Genomic DNA, 20,758 nt, shown 5'->3' on the forward strand with positions numbered 1-20,758 from the left:
TCAGACTGACTCCTTGGAAGAAAAAATGATGGAGGCCAATTGAGCAATTGGCTCCCAACAATTGGTTGTTTCAGTCGGGAGCGCTCCAAGTTGGCTCCAAGTTTGGTCTTTTTTTAAAATCCAAGATGGATTTCAAAAGTTGTTCTCAGCTGCAAAATGAAAATGTCTCTTTTAATGCATTTCCTTCTATTTTTAATTTCTTGGAATCAGGAAGGCAATTTAAGCACTGAAAATTCAATGGAATTGAAATGTGGCTGAGAAATGCATCAATATTGTTAAAACTCCTTTATTTTTTTTTTGGCTCTAAGAGATTTTTCAAAAGAAAACTTCTCCCCAAGCTCTGCTCTCTGGGAAATTTGGAGTGATAAATTTTGTAGTTACGGAAGACCAATGGATGTCTTTGTGGAGAAATCTGGGAGAAGTGCAATCCTCCTCCCGTCTCCTGATTTTTGCCTCATTCTCATTGAGGAATTGCCTCTTGAGTTCAGCGTTTTCTCCCAGGTTTCATTTCTGGAAATTAGCTGTTAAGAGGAATGAAACTCTTGGATTTCCTCCTGTGTGTGGATCCAACTCTCTGCCCATCCATCTCTCTCCATTTCACAGAGCTAAGGCAGCTGTTTTGTCCAGTTTTCCTTAACCGTGGGAAACAAATCATGGGAAAATGAAATGTGGCGCTCTTGGAGACAATGGTTGAGTTTTGCCTCTGTTTTTGGGGGGAACAAATCCTGAAACAAGGAGTTCTGAGACTTGGAGTGGAATCTTCATGGTTCAGAGAGTTCCTGGAAAGACTGGGCATGGATTAGTCCTGACAAGTGACCTCTCCACCTGGGACAAACCTCTGCCAAGCATGAATGGCTTGAGGTGGCCAGGCTCAACTCTTCATCCCTGGAAGTGTTCACAGAAAGGTTGGATTGGATTTGGAGCAACCTGGGATAGTCTAAAGTGCCCAAAATCCAGTTGCTCCAAACCCCATCCAACTTGGCCTCAAACACTTCCAGGGATGGGCCATCCCCAGTGCGTCCACTCTTCATGGGAGAGGCAGCAGCTGATGTTTGTTTTGGAAACACATCGTGCTTTGCCATCCCCATGCATGGAATATGACCAGTCCCTCCCAAATCCCAGCGCTTGTTCTGTGGGAACCAGCAATATTTCCAAGGATTAATGGGAAACCTGTCCATCAGCCCAGGAATTTATTAGGAATTTGGTAGGAATTTAGTCTGGTGTTGGATGCCAATTATTTTCATCTTTGCTCTTGGTGATGTTGATGGGAAAAGGTGGATCTAGACCCCATGTAAGGCTGAAATTCCATTAAAAACTGGGCTTGTGTTGTGTTGGAATAGGTTTTCTTTAGGATTAATGGTTATTCCTCCTCTTCTCCATTACTCTTTATGACTGGAAGATTCTCCTTCAGGGAAGGCTGAAGGATACAGCCTTTTCCAAGGCTCCTTTGCTGTTTCTGACAGGACTAAACCCAGCCCTGCCTTTAGTCCAGAGTAATTTAAAAAAAAAAAACATTATGGATGCCCTTTATTTTTCCAAATGGGACAAAGCCACCCACAACAAAAGGATCACCACCTTCTCCCAGGGGACTGTGGCATCAGTCCCAAAACCCTGTGTAAGTTGGCAGTGGATATCAATAATGATGAGGAAATAAATTATAAGGATGGTACAATTATCCCAGAGCCAAAGGCAATAAACTCAGACACACAGAGTTAATGTGGAACTTTAAAGAAATCCAATACTTTAAGGTGGTATTTCCCAGGATCCAAAGAGCCCTTGGCCAACCCCCCTGGTGTTTTAATCACATTTCAAATCATTGGAAATTGTGATAGAATCTATATTTGCTTTTGCGGAATGAATAGGAATATTTCCCCTCTCTGCTTTTTCACTTTGAAAAGCCTTTTAAAAATAATTAAGTTCACTTTCTTCTCTGATTTTTTAGGTTCCTGATGAGGGAACCTAAGCATTTCTGTTTTTTTATGATAAATAATGGCAAAAAAAATTCCCAAGAAACTTAAAAAAGAAAAAAATTATCATGAAATCAAATAGGATATATTAAAATCTTCCATCATTTGGGAGAAAAGATGAATTGGAGGAAACTGCAGCAGATTTTTTGGGAAATTCTCCTTGGGTAAGTCTGATTCATTGTCCTATGGAAATCTTCCACCTTGTACATCCCGAACATCTGGATGGTGAACCTCTCCTGGGAAGGAAGTAGGAGTAGGTGGGAAAGGATTAAGAGTGGCTGGGAACAGGCTGGAAGTGCGGTGAGAAAATTGGATATGGTCTGGGATGGACAAAATCCCTAATGGTGAATAAACAGAGCTGGGTCCTGGGGAAAATCCGTATCTGTGTGGCTAAATCCTGGAGCAGGATGATCCCATCCAATCTAACAGGAAAGTGGGATTTTTGGGGTGTCTTCTTCAGCCTGGAAGACCCATCTGGGGCCCATCTGATTAAAGTGAAAACTTTAATTTTCAGAGTTTTGAGGGAGATGCAGGAGATCCACAAATGTAGGGTCCTTCCACCTTTTTGGCCTTCACAGCCAGGATAAACTGGGAAAACAGACCTCTGCTGGAAATGCCAGATTTCCCAGTGGATCTCTTCCTTTCCCCACACCAAAGAACTGCTTTTTTCCATGTTTTTGTTGCTTTGTTTGTGTATTTGTGTGATTTTTTTTTGGGGGGGTATTGTTTATTTGTTCTTTTGGATTTTTTTGTTGTACTGTTTGGGGTGGTTTTGGGGTTTTTTTTCATGGGTGTTATCCCTGGGCATGCTGATTTTGGAATATCACCCAGTTTCTGTTCCAGCTCTCCCAGCTTTGGCCATTTTATTGATTTCTTTCCACAGACGAGTGGAAAATCAGGAAACTGACTCTGGACTAATCCTGGGGTAGCAAATCCATCCTGTGAATTCAAAGGAAGGAGCCTTGTTCCATTCATTTCTTGATTCTGAGGAAAATTATCATAGAATCATGAAATGATTTAGGATGGAGAAGCCCTCTAAGATCATTGAATCCAACCATTCTTCAGCACAGCCAAGGCTGCCACTAAACCGTGTTCCCAGGTGTCACATCCACATGGATGTTAAATCCCTCCAGGAATGGTGACCCCCACCTCTACCCTGAGCTGGGTCACCCTTTCCATGAAGAATTTTTCCCTGATATCCAGCCTAAACCTCCCCTGGTGCAACTTGAAGCCCTTTCCTCTTTTCCTCTCTCTTGTTCCCTCAGGAGCAGATCCTGATCCCACCTGGCTCCACCTTTCTGTCAGGGAGTTGTGGAGAGCCAGGAGATCCCCCCTGAGCCTCCTTTTTTTTCCAGGCTGAACCCCCTCATCTCCCTCAGCCTCTCCTGGTGCCCCAGCCCCTTTCCCAGCTCCATTCCATTCTTGGGACATGCTCCAGCATGTTTCTCCAGTGGGAATATTGCGGGAAATGCATCAAAGGCTTTCCTAAAATCCAGGTAGATTCCACAGGTTTTCCCTCATCCATTAAACATCATCTTGTCAGAGAGGAAGCATCACATGTGACCCTTTGTGAGATGCTGCGTTTTGGGACAGATTTTTTTTTTTTTGGAAAATGTGTTGCCTTCCCAAGGGATGCTTGGACATGGTGAATCCTTTTTCCACTCTGGGGGCTTTTCTTTTGGAAAGGGCAGGATCCTGACTGAGAAAAAAACCCAAACCCTCCATGTCACACCTTGTTTGGCACCCTCTCAAAACTCGGCTGCCTCTGTCTTCCCAAAATCTTCCCATTCCTACTGTAGCTCCTAATGAGGATGGAGCGACTCATTTGGGATCCTGGATGTCTTTATAACCCTAGCCCACGGCTCGGAGCTGCTTCTCCTGATGATTTTAATCTCCTCATCCGTCTTTTCTGGTCAATAAACTCCCTCTCGAATCAAATTGTTACCGAACATATCCCCACGCTGATGTCCATCGGACTCCGGGCTCCTGCAGATAATGGAGTTTGTCATAATTAAGTGTCCTGCCTAATTAATTGAGTGGTCAGGATGCTAATTAGCCAGGTTTATTGAGACTGGAGGAGTATGAAGGGCAATACCGCAGCTCATCAAAAGCACTGGGACTAGGGATAAAGTGCAGCTCCCTTCCCTCTCCAGACAAACCCGTGGCTCCGGAGATTTATGGATTGGGAGATGGGGATGAGCAGGGTTGTGCTGGGCTTTGTTTCAGCGTGGCCAAGGTTTCCCAGCCTTTGCTCCCATTTTCCACACGTTCCTGGAGCTCGTCCATCACTACAGCCCTGGCTCAGGTGTCTCCTCATTCCTCATCCAGCGCTCGTTCCTGCATTCCCTGTTCAGACAAAGCAGGACTTCCAATAGGAATATGGGACACCTGATATTTACATAGGAAATTCCCTGCGTGGAAGTTCCTTGACTTTTCCTGCCCTGTTTTTCATCCTCAAATTCCCAATGTTTAAATCCTATTTTTTTTCTTTTTTTTCTTTTTTTTTTTTTTTTTCTTTTCTTTTTTTTTTTTTTTTTTTTTTTTGGGAAAACATTAACCTGACCTGAATTCTTGAACTTTCTGGTCTATCCCCATGATCCACTAAAAAAAAAAAAAAAAAAAAAATTGTCTCTTTATACCCAAAACCAGGACAGGGATTTCCATAAGGAATCAAGAAAAAAGTTTGGGATCATGCAGCTGAAGGAGGATCTTCATCTGGGATCTGGAATGAAGTCCTGGCTCTCTCACTGGGTCTCCAAATTATTTTAGGGAAGTTTGCCGTAGGGAATTTGAGTGTTTTATCCCAGTTCCTCAACCAACCAAAGCCCAAGAAACCATTCTGGATCTCTCAAGTTTGTTTACATGAGTGGCAGGATTGGGAAGAGAGGGAGTGCCCAGGAAGGGTTCACCCACCCTGCCCTGATTTTGGGGCAGCATCCATAAAACTCCAAAATTCCTGCTCTCCAGCATTTGTTTCGGTGGCTTTGGCATTGGAGTTTGGGGGGACTCGGTCAGGGAGAGCAGGCAGGGATTAAACCTCTGGAAGGAAACTTCCCATTCCTGGCTTATTTTGAGAAATTCCTGGTGGAAATGCCTGTGCAAAGGCCAAGACTTTCAAGGAATAAGAACAGAAGGAGGATGTGGATCTGCTGAGGCAGATCCAGAAGATCCAGGGGAAATACTCCAAAGGCTGGAGGCCCTCTGCTGTGGAGTCAGGCTGAGGGGTCTGGGAATGTCCAGCCTGGAGAAGGGAAGGATCCAGGGAGACCTCAGAGCCTTTTCCAGTGCCTAAAGGGGCTCCAGAAGAGCTGGAGAGGGACTTGGGACAAGGGATGGAGGGACAGGACACAGGGGGAATGGCTTCCCACTGCCAGAGGGCAGGGATAGATGGGATATTGGGAAGGAATTCTGTCCTGTGAGGGTGGTGAGGGGCTGGGATGGAATTCCCAGAGAACCTATGGTTGCCCCTGGATCCCTGGAAGTGTCCAAGGCCAGGTTGGATGAGGCTTGGAGCAACCTGGGATAGTAGAAGGTGTCCCTGCCCATGGAACCAGATTATCTTGAAGGTCCATCCGAATCCAAACCATCCCATGATTCTGTGATTATCTCTAACTCGCAGCATATTTCTTGAAAAAAAGGAATAATCAGATTCCTCATAGTAAAAATCCTCACTTTTTAGTAGAACTGCAGGAATTTGGCTCCATGTCCCTGACAACTGAAAGGATCAAAGTGATCCAATGATCCATAATCCAATCACTGAATGGAGATGGAATGATCTGTCCAGACAAGGATTGCTCTGAACTTCCCCTGTTCCATATATTCTCTCCCAAAATATCCAAACCCAAAACACTTGGGGATGAGACATAAGATTTGTGTATTCTCCATGTCCTAAAATTTAGGGAAAAATTAATTGTGTAAATTAGGGGTTAAGAGGTTTTCCTGATAATTTTCCTTCTTCCTAATGGGATAGGCTAAACGAGGATGTAAATGCTGGTCTTAGACATATTAATGATATTTATATTTATTCATAGATATTTATAGTTTTTTAAATATCTGTTTGGGTCTAATAATGCAAAAATTTAGCCAGATGATCCTGGTTTAAGGATCTGCCTTAAAATCCACCTGGATGTGTCCTGTTCCACTTTTTCCTTGTGGGAAACCAATCTTAAACAGGGAAAAAAACCCCCCACATTAAATAAATACATTCAGTAAACAACAAAAATTAAATATAATTCGCATTAATTGAACAGAGCTTGCAGAGCATATTCCAGTGGGAGATTTCTGTTGGGTTAGGGCAGCTTGATAGAAATTAAGGAAAATCCAGCTTTTGCCAGGACACATCCCTGCATTTTTATGGCTTTTTGATGAATGAGGAAGGTTCCTTTTGATTTTATGATTTCCAGGATATTTCAATGGACAGGAACATCAAAGCAGGGATGGCTTGAGGGATATTTTTAGGAATATGCCTTCCACGAAAATTCCATGTATTTCGATATATACACACACCTAAAAATATAATTATAAATGCATTTATACTTCCCCCATGTCTTTTTTATAAAAATAAATATAAATATGTTGATTTGGGCTGAAGCAGGAGAGGGAATTTGAAAGTGTGACCTAGCCTAATTCCAAAGTATCCCTTTCTTGATGTATTTTCAGTCCTAGATTTAGTAAACCAGCTTATTCCTGGTCAAATTCCTGAGGTGGTACATTTTGGGATTTTCTTTTCTTCGCTCTGCAATTCAGCTCCCGACAAATAGGTTATACCTGGATGAGGGAGGCTGTTGGAAGTGAGTTCTGGGAGTGTTTTAAAGCGGAATTACCCCATTCCTGAAATCCTTTACTTTGTTCTAATTGCCCAAAATCAAATTCCAGTTTTACTGGAATATTATTGTGTATTCAAGAATGAAAAACTTCTTCCCCCTCTTCCCAAATTCAGGATTTTTGGGGTAAGAAATAAAACTAGCAGTGGATTCCTGATATCCCTATGTTCCCAGCAGGTGGGATGAGATCCTGCCAGCCAAATCCCTGATCCATTTCGAGGGATAATTTTCCCACCTAATGGATGCTTTTTTCTCTGGAAAAAACAGCTGAAGTCAACATCTCTCCCCACTCCAGGAATCTCCTTGGGGTGGCTGGGTTTAAAAATAAATCCCAGGGTGAGCGGGGGATCCCAGGAAGAAGAGAGGGTGGAATTAGGTCCTCGAGAGGGGAAGGAATTTCCACCACTTCACACTTCCCTGGTGAGGTAAGAGCTGCCCTTATGGGGGAGGGGCATAATTTTGGGAATATAGTTGGTATTCCAGGGAGGAATGTCCCTAAACCCCCTCCAACATCCCAATCCTGTCCCTCCCCGGTATGTGGGACATTTTTCCAGTGTCCCCCCCAGCCAAAAGATGTTAAACAGCTCCACAGGACCTCCCGCCTCCCTCGATCCATCTTCCCTCAGATCCATCTTCCCTGGAATCGCTGCAGTGCGAGCAAACGGGATTTGTTCCACTCCAATTTGTCAAGATTGGCAGGCCTCAAAGTTGGTGGAGACATTTATTAAAGGTTTCCCAGGGGCTGGGGAAGGAGACGCAATTTCCTTCCTGGGCTCGGAGCTCAGCTCCCATCCCTGTTCCGTAGCATGGGAGGGATGAGGGGCGGTTTCTCTTCCTCCTCTGCCAATAAAAATTAAATAAATCCCTCTTCTCCATCCCCAAATCGCCACCCAAGAGGGATCAGTATTTGTTATCCTCCTTTTCCAGCTGCAGGAAAAGGGGAAAGGTGATGGTGTGGGGATGGACGAGCCACGTGTGCCACCCTGGGACATCCGAGTCCAACCATCCCGAAGCTTTTAATTTCGGGGAAGAGAGAGAGATGCCTGCACGGACCCCATCAGAAGGCAGATTTTGGAATCGGACAGGATAGTTCTGGGAAGGTGGTGGGAACGAGATCACGGCCCTGCAGGGATGCCAGCCCCCTCGGGATTGGGAGGTGGCATTTTGGTGCCACTCTGCTCCAGTGTGACACTTTTGGGGGAATTCTGTTCCTTAGAATTCCCCTCCTTCCTCATTTTTTCCACCCCCAAAAATAATTTCCAGAGTTTTCACATCCCGGGAAGAGTGGGAAGCAGGGCAAGGTTATCCAGAAAAGAGGTTTCAATACCTCTTTTCCAATACCTCCTCATCCAGGTGAGTGTTCCTGGCTGGGGATAACTCATTTTGGATAATCTGGAATAACTCCAGGGAAGTCACCAGGGATGGCAGAGGAGCAAACCCAGCAGGAAGTGAAACAGAAATTAACCCTTGGCACATGCTCACGGATTTATCAGAAGGCAAAGGATTTTATTACACTGGCTTAAGTGGGCTTTGGATGGAGCCTCTGGAAAAAGCAGGGAAAGGTTGCTAGAATCCTTCCTGAGCTAATTAATCAAATATGTAATAAATAAATCACCTGCAGTCACAGCCAGGTGTCTGGAATGGAGGCGGCAGAGCTTTAAGCAGAATTCCAGGCTTTGTATCTTCGGGATTATCGTTATTTAATTATATTGGAGCTGCCTTTGGAAGCTGGTGCGCAGCAGGTACCAGGTGAGAGCTCCCTGCTTTAGTTTGAGGCAGGATTTGATCTCTCTGTTCCAGTGATGAATTTTCCCTGATGAAATTAAACTTATTTCAGATTAAGGGGGGGGGGGGGGGGAAAGAAAAAAAGTGTTTTCTATTTTGAGCTGCGAGAGAAGCGAAGAAATAACTCCCTACTGAGATTAATTCTTATCATTTTAAGATATGATGACAGATAAAAAAGAACTTCAGAGCTGATATAAAATGAGATTCAGAGCTTTGCAGGGGAAAAAGGGCAAATATTTTGGGGGGAATTTTCATGGAAATACCTTCCTGTATTTTTGTTGACAAAACATGGATTCGAAAGGCTTTGATTGCCCCACTCACATCTGACAATTGTTCAACTCCCAGGGTTAATTTTTAGGGATTGTCAAGGAGAACTGAAAGCCAAACCCATCACCAGGACAAGAGGGAGAAAGATGAGCTTAACTTCCCCTTTTATTTTGTTTATTAACATGGAACGTTTCCCTCCTTTGGATTCTGGCTGGAGATTGCAATTCCTTTCTTTCTGAGCGCTGAACTCCTGCTGACTTCCAGGCTGCAGCTCTTTTCCAGCCTCATTTCAGCACCGTTGGATGCAGGAGAGTGAGGATTAGAGCACCAGAACTGTGAGGATTTTGCTTTTTTTGGGTCGTGGGAGGCTCTGCTTTTCCTGCTGGTGGTGTGGCCTCCATCCCTGGGCATCCTCATCCTCATAGCAGTGATTTATGGAATGTTACAGGTCCAGATCCTCTTCCCAGGCAAAATTCTTAGACACTTGGTAAAACCGAAATTACATCCAGGACAGGATTCCCCCCCAGCAAGGCAAAGTCAACCTCATTTCCCGATTTTTCGCATTTTAATTTCACTTCCCAGGTGCTGCGAGATTTCCGGCTAAAGGAGCAGAGCTTGTCCCTTGATTATGGAATCAATGAGGGCATAGGAGATTGGAACACCTGGAGCACCTGGAAAAGTCACCTAATCCCCTTGTGACAATGGAGAAGGGAGCTGGGGCTGAGTTTCCAGCAGCTCTGACTGTTCGGAGTTTCCCAGGTGCCCGAATTTGTCTGTGAGGGCAAGAATCCTTCTCTCTTTACAGCAATGGCAATTAACAGTTTGGATTAATTACCTGTACCAAAGGTGTGACGTTTTTCATGACGCGTGAACTCAAGGTTCACATAAAATTCCAAGTGGTGTCTAAATTTCTCCATCAGAATGAAGATCCGACGTCCCATTAAGTCTCCTCTCCCTTGCTCCATGTCAGCCTCCAGTGGGGAATGAGGATGGGATGTTTGAGGGTGGAGTCACAACTAATGGGGGGGTTTGATGCCCTCAGGTGAAAATTTGGCTGGATACAGTCTGGGAGAGCAGGGGGTGTCCAGCCTGGAGAAGAGAAGGCTCCGGGGAGAACTTAGAGCCCCTTCCAGTGCCTAAAGGGGCTCCAGGAGAGCTGGAGAGGAACTTTGGACAAGGGATGGAGGGACAGGACAAGGGGGAATGGCTTTAAACTTCCAGAGGGGAGGGATAGATGGGATACTGGGAAGTAATTCTTGGCTGTGATGGTGGTGAGGCACTGTAATGTATTCCCAGAGAATCTGCGACTGCCTCTGGATCCCTGGAAGTGTTTCAGGCCAGGTTGGGTAGGGCATGGATGAACCCGGGACAGTGGAAGGTGTCCCTGCCCATGGCAGGAGGTTGGAACTGGATGATCTCTGAGATCCATCCTGACCCAAACTATTCCAGGATTCTTTGATTCTGTTATGTTTTGGCCCAGGAGGAGTTGGGAGCAGGATGTACAAGGAACAGCCCTTCCATTCCCATTCCCAGAAGGCAATTCCCAGAGCAATAACCAGGAAAGGGGAATGTTGGACAAGCCTCCTGTGAGGCTGGGTCTCTTTTGCCACTTCTGCTCTCCTCCTTGGTGCACAGAGAGTTTTGGGATGAAGGTGGAGGAGATGGAACCAGAACACGGGAATGACTGAGGCTGAGACACGATCCCAGGGAAGACCCCACAAACTCTGCCTGTCTCTCCTGCCTCCTCCAGTTCTTTATCACTGCTGTTTTCCCTCTCTGCTTTCCTTGAGCTCCTGGCAGCATTCCTGGCTGCCTCTCCCTGCTGGTGCCCGGCCCTGGCTGGATGAGGTCGGGGACAACAAGAAGGGAAACAGGAGGAAACCAGGCCAATTTGTCCCGCTCATCCCTGTCTCCCTATCTGTCATCCCCAGTCCAGATCCGCTTGCCCTCCTTAAACAAGATCTCAACTGACCGTAAGGCTTCTGTCACTCCACCAAAATCAAACCCCTTCCCTCATCAAATCCCTAATCAGCCGGAACGGCTCCGTTATCCGTGCGAAATTGACTCTTCTCCGCTCCTTCTGCTGACCGCTGCCCTTCAATGAGCCGGCCCCAGCTCTGACTCCGAGGGCAACATCTCATCTAATTATATTTCCCTTGCCTTTTTCCAAATCCTCTCAGCCACCCGGACGAGCCCAGGTATCGAGGAGAGAGTGGGAGGATTAATGGAGAAGCCAGGCGTGGTTTGCAGCAGGAAGATTCACAGCCATGCTCTCCCGGCTGGTTGGGGAAGGGTGATTTTGAGGCAGAGATGGGAGAGTTCCTGCTCCGAGGTGGAGGTGGTGGCGTGGTGGGACCTGGAGGGTGAACGTGGCAGCCGTGTTCACCCCTTTCCCAGGAAAAATTCATTCCCTTCTGGGCACGCAAAAGAGAGGTGAAAGGGATGGAGGGAGGACAGGGAAAGTTTTGAGCTCTGGTGGCACCACACATCCTCCATTATCTGATTTTCCAAGAGAAAAAACATTCCTGTGTCCAAACCAGCCTTGAAATTTGGTTTGTGTTAATTGCCCTCAGATTCCCAAAAAATAGTCAGAAGGAGGGGCACAGGTTAAAACTGGGATATAAAAAAGGAACAACCACGAGCAGTGGTTTAGGAATGCCACAGGGATCTGCTTTCCCTGGAGAACAAGCTTGGAGCAGGATCCTTTGCTGTTGGGCCAGGCTGGCTAAGAGACACCAGGAATTCTGAGATCGTAGGAAAACTGTGAGGATGGGCAGGCGTACAAACCTGGGATCATATTCCAGTCTGTATGGATGCCCTCGGATCAGGGCAAGAAGCTCCGCTGAGGTGGTGGGAATGTGAGGGGGCAAAATTCAGCTAATCCAGCTGGAAAAACCCATCCCTGAGCGGGTCAGGATGGGTTTTCTATTTATTCCAATTATTCCATTCTCCCCAGTCCACAGGATTTTCCCCGCGATGCCACGTTCCTGCCAGGATCATCTCAGTGTCAGATCTCGGGGCTGCGTTTTTCAGCCAGGAGATGGGAATGGATTTAGCGAGGGAGGGGATTTGATTCTGTGGAAATAAACTCAGTCTTTGGAAATGGAATTAGTGCGGGATGTTTAATCAAAGAAAAAGATGGATTGGCAGTGGGATAATGCCAAGCCCTGGCCACAATAACCACAATTTATGGCTTGTGTTGCCACAAAGTCAATTTGGGTTTAATTTCTCTGCTTTGCTCCAGCTCTGTTTTCTGGCAGCTCTGTCTGATGGAAGGTGGGTGATGGGAAATGCCTGCATTTTGGAATTTAGAAGCTGTAGGTTGTTTTTGCCTGGGATATCCAGGATTCTAGTCCTTTTCCTGCCGCCTTTGGGGTGACATTTCATGGAAACAGAGCCATCTTCCCTGGCTCTGGGAGAATTTTCTGGGTCCAGGGAGTTGCTCCTTCAGGTGATTTAAGATCAAAGCATGACCTAGCAGAGCCCACAGTTGAAGCCTTTATTCCCTCTGTTCAGCCCTTCTGGGGAAGAGGAATGGAGAAGGAATGGAGGTGAATGGATGTGTCACCATGGGTATGAACCTGGTGGGAATCGTGCATTGAGTTCTGATGGGAATTCTGATCCCTGCCTGGGGATTATGCACCACCCAAGTGTGTTTTTACTGATCCTCCCAGTTCCAAGAGTGGCATGTGCTGGGGATGGGCACCCACTGCAATCCAGGGAGAGCATTTCTGGATCCAATCCTTGGGCTCAGCCCAACTTTCCTCTCCAAAATCCTGGGATAAGTGGGGTTGGAAAAGAGCAAGAGGCCTCTGGGCAACCTGTTTCAACTCCTGACCACCTTCCTCATCCCATCGCTTTTCCTTGTGTCAAGCTGGATTCTCTTCCATTTAAACTTGGATTTTCTCCCTTGAGGATGGAAACAATGGAACCCGGCCTTGGAATGAGTCAGTGGGGCCAGAACCCATCCCAGTTTCTGCTGTGGGGGCACCAGCTGGTCATGGATATCAGCCCCAGATCTGGCATCTTTCCCTGGATAACTCCAGAAGTTGTGGCCTCTCCTTGAGCCACGAAATTAAATTGGGTCCCACATCTTTGGGAGTTTGCCATAGCTCACTTGCAGAATTCCAAGGGAAGAGGATTCTTTCATTCTTCTCCCTTCCAGATTTTCCTGCCCTGGTGCCCAGCTCCCTGCAGAGGAGGAGAATCAGGTTCATGCCTTTAGGAGCTTTTCCGTTAGTGCAGATTTGAAAAATAACAGGAAAATAAAGAAACCACTTCCTTTAATTCCATGGAACAAACCCAGTGAGTTCCAATCCATAAAATTTTATAGGCAACAATAAACCAAAAACGTTGGCCCCTCTATTGAGTTGTTTAAGAGGCTATTGTGGCATTTTCCTGCCTTGTCATTCCCGTGCTCTGCAGTGGGAATATAAATCACCATGAACGAGTGTAAGACTCGAGCTCAAACACATCCCAGGTAGGAGGAAAAGGGAGAAGGAGCAGGATAATCCATGGGCTGAACAGCTCATGGTTCTGGAGACATTTCTCTGGAAGTGAATAAAGGATACTTGCCAAATATTGAACCAATTTGGTTGTTCCCTGTGATTCCCCGATGGGAATTTTCTCCTGATGCTGACCCTACAGGAATTCCTAACTTTGATCTGATCAAGGATTTACAGGAGCAGGAGGGAATGTTCTACACAGTGGGAGATCAAGTATGAGGTTTGCCAAAAATAACTAAATTTTTCTGTCGAAAAAATAATTTCATTAAAAAGAAATCCAACAAAACCCCATCCACAAAAAGCCAAAACAAACCAAAAACGCCTAAAAACTATTCTTGATCAGCCCAGCTTGTAATTCCCTAATATTTTTCACCTTTTAAACTGAAATTTCTGACTGCTCTTATCCCAACCTGAATACTCCAGAAACACTTAAAAAATAAAGGTATTTTCAACACAGTAGGAAAATTCCTTGTTTTTTCTCTGTTTCTCAGATTCACATGAAAAATGGGATCCTCTTCCTTCGAGAAGCTGCAGAGCAATAGTGGATAATGGAAGCTGTTGTTCCAGGACATCAAAAAATGGCATGGGATGAGCCTTCCAGGGGAAGACTTAAATCAATAAGCTTTGAGCCTGGGAAAATAGGACATTCATTGGAGACGTTTGCAGCCAGCACAGGGTGTTTTTTTTTGTTTTTTTTTGTTTTTTTTTTTTTTTTCCCCTTTTTCCGATGTTTTGCATGTGAGGAGGGATTCTTTCATCTGGATTATTCCCTCATTAAAACCAAGGGCTGTCAGATTTGCTGCCAGGATCAGGGCTCGGCTTCCTAAAATGCTCCCGTGGGAAGCTGTTCCTTTGTGAGGGTTTTAAGTGGGGCTGTGCTGAGATTCCCGACATTAGGGGGACGATCCCCATTTTTAAAGTGGATTTGAAGGATTTTTAGGACGTTCTACCTCCAAATCTGCCCAAGATAATTTGAACCAGAGGCTCCATCCCTGGCAGTGTTCAAGGAAAGCCTGGACATGGTGTTTAATGCTCTGGCTGGTGATGGCTAAAGTTGGCTTCGATGATTTTGGAGTTCTAAATGATTCTGGGATTCTTGGAGCACCCTTGTAGCTTCCTGCTGGAAAAGCAGAAGAAAACCCAACTTCGTCTCCACCCTTGGACTGGATAAAGAACAGCAAAACCACCCTGGAGGTGTTGCTGCTCAAAGGATCATTCCCATGCAGGCACCTGGAAATTCTTCCACTGCCTGAATCTCATTATTCCTCAAACTTTTTAGTGGATGAGGAAAAGACTGTGGATGTGTCTGCCTAGACTTTAGTAAAGTCTTTGGTGATGTGTACCATACCATTCTCCTGGAAAAACTGGCTGTCCATGGTTTGGATGGATGTACTTTTTCCAGGAAAAAAACTGGCTGTGCCCAAAGAGTGGCAGGGAACGGAGTTAAATTCATTTTGGACCAGAGGGTTCAGTACTGGGAATAATCTTGTTTAAAATCTGTATTAATGACCTGGATGAGGGGATTGAGGGAACTCTCAAGGTCAGAGATGTCACCAAGTGGGATCATTGATCTGCAGAGGGATCAGGACAGGCTGGATCCATGGGCTGAAACCAATGTGATGAGGTTCAACGAGGCCAAGTGATGGGTCATGCACTGGGTCACAACAATCCTTTGGAATGCTCCGGACTTGGGGAACAGTTGGCTGGAAATCTTCCCGTTAAAATATTGGGAATGCTGGCTGACAGCAGCGGAACATGAGCCCAGGTGTGTCCAGGTGGCCAAGGAGTCCAAGGGGCGCCTGGCTTGTCCCAGCTGTGCTGTGGTCACAGGACCAGGGCAATGATTGTCCTGCTGTGCTGGGGCACCTCCAGTCCTGAGGACCCTCCAAAAGTGGGGTCAGTTTTGGCTCCTTCATGACAACAAAGACATTGCGGAGCTGGAGCATGTCCAGAGAAAAGAACGGAGCTGGGAAGGGTCTGGAAAACCAGGAGTGGCTGAAGGAATTGGACCTGGAGAAAAGGAGGCTCAGGAGGGGAACCTTCTGGCTCTCCACATCTCCCTGACAGGAGGGTGAAGCCAGGTGGGATTCGAGCTCTGCTCCCAGGGAATGTGGGACAGGATGAGAAGAAATGTCTTCAAGCTGTGCCCAGGGGAGTTTTGGGTTGGATATTAGGAGAAAAATTCTTCGTGAAAAGGTGGTCAGCCCTGGTGAAGGCTGCCCAGGGCAGCGGTGGAGTCACCATTCCTGAAGGGATTTAAAAGCCATTGGATGTGACACTTTGGGCACCTGGTTTAGAGGTGGCCTTGGCAGTGCTGGGTTAATGGTTGGACTCAATGATTCTTAAATGTCTTTTCCCAACTAAAGGATTCCATGATTCTTTTTCCGGGACCACCAGTGAAAGGGTAAGGATGAGACCCCTCGAGAGGTTATGTGGAGAAAGAGCTTCACTGATGGATTTATGGTGGAAACCTGGGATGCTGCTCCCACATCCAACCCTCTCATCCGTACCCCTCATACCTGACAGTTGCCTGGACATTTACTCCCAGAGATAATTCCTAAATCCCAAATCCCCTGAGAACAGAGAGTAGGTCCTAGGAATCCCAAACCACTCAACCCTGCTTCCAAGGCCCATTTCCTTTATTTGCTCCTTTTCCCCAGGATCTGCCAAGGAAACTTCCAGACTTTTCTTCCATCTGGGAGCACCATGGTAGGGAAAAACCCCAGGAATGTTGTCCCCATGTCCCCATTTCTGCGGTAGTTCCTTGTGCTAAACTTTTTTTCCCAACTAATTTGAGCAGTCGTCAGATTTTGTGTCTAATGAGCTATGGAGGGCACGGGCAGTTAAACATTCCCAAAGTGCCTGGAGAAACCTATCCCATCATCACAACGACGGGGAGATTAAGGCTCCAATTAAAAGGAGACAGGGCAGTGGCCAACCGTGATCAGCCTGGGTTCCTGAAGAGCTGATTTAGGGAATGATTGAAGTCGGAATGGGGTGGGAGCTGAGGGAGGGAGGGATTCCTATAATTAGTGGTGGGGTGGTGCTGTGTATTTGTCCCTGTTTGTTGAAGGATTTTCAAAGTGGACAAATGGGAGGGGGGAAAAAAAATCCTGCAAAGTGTTTGCTTTGGTGACATCAAGATCCCTGTGGAAGGGATAAGCTGTGTTTGGCATCAGCTGCAATTCCAGGAGCTCACCTCTTTCCTGAAAATCCTCTTTTCTCCTTCCCCTGACATCAGCACCAGTTTCTCCTCAGACTCCAATCCCTTTTTCCTTCCCTTTCCTTTTCTTCCCATACTGGTCCTGTGCACTGCCAGGCAGGAAAATGCAATGCCCTGCATTGTGAGGAAGCCTTGAGCTGCTTTTTTCTAAGGATAAGACAGTGGGAGAGGAACTCCTGACTGAGATTTGACTGGAAACCCCCCAATTTATCTGATGGGAAGTTGGGAAGAGGAAACTGTCTGTGTTTGTAGAGATGTTGGAATGAAGAGTAGCACTGGGAAGCTCCGGGAGAAATGAATAATTCTGTTTTCAGGCACAGGGGAGGTAATGGATGGGAGAAACCAGACACAGGAATATTTCCTTCTCCAGTGGTTGCAATCCAGGCTCTGTTATCTGGGAAGGAGCAGGTCTGTTCTGGAAGCAGGCAAAGGCAGGGATTGAAGCTGTCCAGGAAACCTGGGAAGCTGCATCTCATGTGCCTGTGCTGTTGGATTGTGGAAAACAGTTCCCTAATGTTCATCCAAACCTTTGCAACCCTCCCCTGATGTTCTTGTTACTCCATACAGAATCCTGGAATGGTTTGGGTGGGAAGGGACCTTAAGGATCATCTCGTTCCACCCCCTGCCATGGGCAGGGACACCTTCCACTATCCCAGATTGCTCCAAGCCCCATCCAACCTGGCCTTGGACACTTCCAGGGATCCAGGGGCAGCCACAGCTTCTCAGGGAAACCTGTGTCAGGGCCTTATCACCCTCCCAGGGAAGAATTGCTTCCCAATATCCCATCTATTCCTGCCCTCTGGCAGTAGGAAGCCATTCCCCTTGTGTCCTGTCCTTCCATCCCTGGTCCAAAATCCCTCTCCAGCTCTCCTGGAGCCCCTTTAGGCTCTGGAAGGGGCTCCAAGGTCTCCCTGGAGCCTTCTCTTCTCCAGGCTGGACATTCCCAGCTCTCCCAGCCTGACTCTATAGGAGAGATGCTTCAACCCTGTGATCAAATTCGTGGCCTCCTCTGGAACTGCTCCAATAAGAACATCTGTACCTGCCTCAGGTTCCTTCTGCTGTTCCATGAGAAGCAAAGGAAAAGTCCAGACAATACCTGCTTGGAGAGGACGGACAATCGGGATATTTCTAGGATGTAGCAATTTAAAGTGAAGTTCCTAAGGGAGGGAAGAAAAGTGGGAAAGGCTCGAAAGACAAATAATTCTTGATAAAAACATTGATCAGCAGAAATCTCTTCAGCTCTTCAGCCACAACCATGACAGAATTTTGGAGCAGAAACCTTTCTGGAAAACAGGGATCAACTGAAATGTCAGCAGCCATGTAGTTTCCCAGGGATTTAGTGCAAAGTTAATCCCATGCAACTTGGAAAGGCTCGCAATTCACTTACCCAGCACTGCGGGTATTTAACATCACAGCATCACCTGCTCACGGAAAATCCTGAAGCAGTTCCTAAGATGGGATTGCATTCCCTTGCCAGGTTGGCTGACTGGCCCATTTGCTGTGTGAATGGGGAGGTGAGTCTGGATATTTCCCAAAACTCAGGGATTCCTCTCCTGGATAAGCTCCTGACCTTGAATGTCTCCAGGGACGAGGCATCGTCTGTCGTCCGATCCCTCATTTTACAGGCTCTTGTAAAAGGAATTCACAACCAAAATTTACAGCCAAAGTTCCCAGTGCTTGTGACCCTGCAGGAGTGGAATGTGAAGCATCTTCAGGGACAGAGCTGGGGCTGTGGAAGTTTTCCCATGGGATGCCAAGGGACAGGCAGTTTATCCACATAGTCTTGATGTTCTGGTGGTGAATTGTCCCATTTTGGCTTAGGGAGGGATCTGGGATTTTCCACCCTGTCAGACCCTGAGGGCTGGGATTCATTCCTCACCACCATCCCTGGAAGGGAAGCAGGGCATTTCCCAGCACCAGGAATAGCAGCCATTCCTTATCCTCCAGGGATTCCATGCCCTGTAAGTGATGGAAACCCAAGGCCTCCATCGAGATGGGCGAGTGGCGGTCTGGAAATGCAACTTCTTTTGGAAATTCCAGCCCTCACCACAAGCCAGAAGGAGAAGAAAACCAACCTGGGGCTACCAGACGACCGACTGAAGACCTCGGTGTAAGATCTGCACCTCTGAGCCCATCCTTTCCCCTGGACTCACTCCAACCACAAACAACTTTGCTGTCCCCCTCTGGAATCAAAGATCCTCAGCAGCTGAATCCATGAGTGATGGGAGAGCAGCAGCCTGACTGTCCTGAGCCTCCCACCCCTGCCCGTAAATCAGGGAAGAGGGGCGAATAAATCAATCCCGGGAATCGACAGGCTGGCACTGGAATGTATTGTTGGTTTATCAGTCAATAGTTATTGACCGGGATCATGTTCCCTGGGTGATAATCCTGCCCTCAGGAGGGAGCCCACGCCCCCATGGAAATGTTGGCTGTGGAAGCTCTGAGCGGACTGAGAGGAAATCTGGGAAGAGAGGTTGGAAGAAGAGGCACAGTGGGGAGAAGATCGAACACCTGGAAAGGATCTATGGAATGCTGCAGAAAAGGAATGACGGTGGAAGGGGAGGAGAGGAGACAAGGATGTGGCAGTTTGTACTTGTGACATAAAGACAAGGAGGAGAGTCCACATAAGCTCCACAGACCCTTTCCCAAGGCCAATGAGGAATCCAGGAGCCCCAGTTCCCCCAGTCCCCTCCAGAGAGATTGGAAGGACAGTCCTCAGAACTGGGATTTCAGGGTTTTATCCCTGCAGGAGGGTCTGCAGTAGAAATGGTCCCACGTCCTTAAATCTACCATGGCAAACTGCCCAATCCCTGTCAGAATTCCCCAAAAAGGCCAGGTCAGTACAAACTGATTCAAACCTTGCTGGGAGGAGGAGCTCTCAGACCTAAATCTCTTCTCATTGTCCATGGTTCTGAAAGTCCTCTTGACAGGCAAGAGTGGACATCTCTTTCCAAGAGGAAATGGCCTCTGGGACTGGTGGCATTTCCAGGACTGACAGGGTCATTTTAATCCCAGTGAAATTTGGTGGCATTGTCAGGGTAGAGGTCGGTACCCTGTCCTATTTCCACTGTGGCTGGGAATGGAAGAGAATCTCATTTTAAATGAACTTCCTGCTCTGATATCCAGAGAACCCCAAAATCATTATGGTTAGAAAGGACCTCCAGGATTATCGAGTCCAGCCTTTGAGTCATCACCCAGCTCAGGGCGCTGTGTCCAGTCTTTTCCTGGATATCTCCATGGATGGGGACTCCACCACATCCCTAGGCAGTCTCTTCCAATGCCTGATCACCCTTTCCATGAAAAAACTCTTCCTGATGTCCAACCTAAACCTCTCCTGGCACAGCGTGAGGCCATGTCCTCTTCTGCTGTCGCTGGTTGGCCCCCACCTGGCTCTACCCTCCTGTCAAGGAGTTGTGGAGAGCAGTAAGGTCTCTCCGAGCCTCCTTTCCTCCAGATAAAGAGCAGCAGTGATGGATGAAGTCTCTGAACTGATGCAGAATCATTTCCTCCCTCCCTTTGCTCTCTTTGAAAGGAGAAAAAAGGGAAAAAAACAGAAAAAAAAAACAGGAAAAAAAGGGGGAAAAAAAAGGGAGGGGGATGAGAGCCTGTCAGGTTGTTGCATGCGACACCCCCAGCCCATGTTCACCTTGGCAGATGGCAGGAGATCATTGCTTAGCGCTGCATGTTTGGCATCCCACAGGAACAGTGAGGACGAGGTGGTGGATCCGGAGCTGTCGGCAGCTGCTCTGGTACCTGCGCCGGGAGAGGGAGCTGCGGATTCCTTTCACCCCTCCCCATGCACAAACACTTTTTTTGGGAAAAGCAACTCGTGGCGCATCTGTTTTGTCCCCGCCACCCCCTTTTTCTCTCCCCTGGTGACTGGCGGTGCTGGCTGGCGGGGTCGGAGGGTGTTGCTCGTCTTGTCACCAGCTCGTGTGACAGGTGAGGAAACGAGGAGCTGTGGAGGTGCCAATGAGGTGCTCCAGGGCTTTCCCGCTTCATCAGGGGGGATTGGGGGAGGTGGGTGGGAAAACAGAGCAACATCTGTTCCCCGTCTCCGCTTTGCAAAGAAAGGGAAGATGAACAGGGAGGAGACAGCGGGAGATGGGAGTTTCTCTGCCCAGAAAACCAGGGAAGTTTCCCCTATCCGAGTTTCCAAGGGTTGGGGTTCACCCAAGCCTAAAGTGA

Source organism: Chamaea fasciata, unplaced genomic scaffold (assembly GCF_029207755.1).
Source record: "Chamaea fasciata isolate MVZ Bird 193981 ecotype frontalis unplaced genomic scaffold, bChaFas1.0.hap1 SCAF_1, whole genome shotgun sequence".
Classification (NCBI taxonomy): Eukaryota; Metazoa; Chordata; class Aves; order Passeriformes; family Sylviidae; genus Chamaea; species Chamaea fasciata.